This window comes from Pseudophryne corroboree, chromosome 2 (assembly GCF_028390025.1).
Source record: "Pseudophryne corroboree isolate aPseCor3 chromosome 2, aPseCor3.hap2, whole genome shotgun sequence".
NCBI lineage: Eukaryota > Metazoa > Chordata > Amphibia > Anura > Myobatrachidae > Pseudophryne > Pseudophryne corroboree.
The window spans coordinates 766,001,704-766,004,257 of NC_086445.1; positions in this window are offsets into that span (position 1 = coordinate 766,001,704).

The following is a 2,554-nucleotide window of genomic DNA, read 5'->3' on the forward strand; positions in this document are numbered from 1 at the left end:
ATTCTTTATAGTGCTGAAATGACTCTGCTTCCCCGTCAGATTTGTATTTTTTAAATGCTCGCCTTTTCTTGCCCATAAGTTCCTTAATCTTTTTGTTAAGCCACATCGGTTTATGATTTTTATTCCTTTTTTTTGCTACTCATAGGAATAAATTTGAGTGTATTTTTAGCTAGCAGGAATTTTAGTACCTCCCATTTCTCCGTAGTATTTTTTCCTAAAAACAAACCTTCCCATTCAATATCCCTGAAAAATACCCTCATCTTTTCAAAATTTGCCTTGCTAAAGTTTAGAGTCCTAGTTGAGCCAGTATAGGGCTGTTTATGGAAACTGATATTGAATGTGACCATATTGTGGTCGCTGTTTCCTATGGGTTCCCCTACTATAATACCTGATACCAAATCCCCATTGTTTGTTAATACCAGGTCTAAGATTGCATTGTACCTAGTTGGTTCTTCAATTAGTTGGACTAAGTAGTTATCATTAAGTGTGTTTAAAAACATATTGCCCCTAGCAGTATCGCATGAATCGTTTTTCCAGTTTATCTCTGGATAGTTAAAATGTCCCATCACTACTATGTCTCCTACTCCTGCTGCTCTTTCAATTTGCTTTAGTAACAATTCCTCATCAGATGCGTTGATACCAGGCGGCCTATAGCATACACCCAATACTAACTTTTTTATTCCTTTTTCCCCGCAAGCAATTTCTACCCATAATGTTTCGACAGTGTCTACAGTCCGCTCCTGAATATCTTCCCGTATATCAGGTTTTAAAAATGGCTTTACGTAAAGACACACCCCTCCACCCTTTTTATTTAGTCTGTCACTCCTAAACAGTGTATAGCCCTCTAGATTGACTGTCCAATCATGAGATTCATCCCACCAAGTTTCAGTAATGCCTATAATATCATACTGTTTGCTTTCTGCAAGTATTTCTAGTTCACCCTTTTTACCAGTAATGCTTCTGGCGTTTACATACATACAACTAAGATAAGTATTTTCCCTTGCGTTAGGGACATCTTTCACCTTATGTAGCAATGATGACCTGTAATCGTCATTGGTTAGTGCTTTTGTAAAATCCCTTTTAGTACCCATATTAGTAACCTTACCGCCTGCTCTTACCCTACCCCAACTTCTCCCCCATTTCGTTTACTACTGCCATCCCCACTATTCTCACTGCATGACCCGTAGTTTCTAGTTAAACCCTCCCCCCAGGCTCCTAGTTTAAAATCTCCTCCAACCTTCTAACCATCCTTCCCCCCAGCACCGCTGCCCCCTCCTCAGTCAGGTGCAATCCGTCACGACAAAAGAGATGGCGCCTGACTGAGAAGTCCGCCCAGTGTTCCAGGAACACAAACCCCTCTTTCCTGCACCAATCCCTAAACCACACATTTACCTCCCTAATCTCCCTCTGCCTCCCTGGACTAGCGCGTAGCACGGCTAATAATTCAGAGAATATTACCTTAGATGTCCTTGCCTTCAGTTTCTTTCCTAAGTCCCTATAGTCTTTCTTAAGGACATCCCACCTTCCGCTAACTTTGTCATTGGTGCCAACGTGCACCAAGACCGCCGGGTCTTTCCCAGCCCCTCCCAACAATCTATCTACCCGGTCCGCGATGTGCCGTACCCGAGCACCCGGGAGACAACAGACTGTACGGCGATCACGGTCCCGGTAGCAGATTGCCCTATCTGCCTTCCTGATGATAGAATCCCCTACCACCACCATCTGACTAGGTACCTCTCTATCTTTTATCCCAACCGCACCAGAGGGACCGCACCTCTGGATGCTAGAGGGAGCAGTCTCCTCCGGCACCGTCATTTCTTCACTATAATCCTCCGATTCCTCGTCCAATCGGGCAAATTTGTTCGGGTTTGATAGTCGTATTCAGACAACCTACTCAATAAGTTGTCTTAACACATACTTACACCTTGCTTTATGGTCGTACAAGGTCCTACTTTAGCATGATTGTACCTGTCAGCAGTAAAAGCAAGGTATTCGTCATCTGGTACTGGTAGTGCTCTAACCACGACCAGTTTCGGTGCTTTTGGTGCATTCGACAATTCGTCCAGGCATTCCCATTTGGATATTTCACTCTCACGTCTTTTACGCACAGTGGTCTGCCTTGCGTCAACAAATTTAGCAGAGGGTGTGATTGGTTCCAGGGTCCAGAGTATCGCTACTCGAATGGCTCACGGCTCCAAATAAATTTCACAGCGGTGAAAAGATTCGGAGCCTGGAATTGGATAATTCTGACGCCTGATGCAATTCTCAACTGTTGGGAAGCTATAGTCCAACATGGCCAGTTTCATGGTCTGTGGCCAGATCAGGAAAGATTACTGTCAATGCCTGGAACTCAGGCCTGTTTACAATGCTCTACACAGGCAGTTCATTTCTTGTAATCTTACGCTGTTCATGTTTTGTAGAACAGCGCGACTACAGTCGCATACGTCAAGAACAATGAAGGACTCGAAGTCCCATGACTATAGGAGATAATAGTTCCGTACTTAGACAATCTGCTTATCAAAGCTCCGTCTCAGCAGACACTCCTGCAACATGC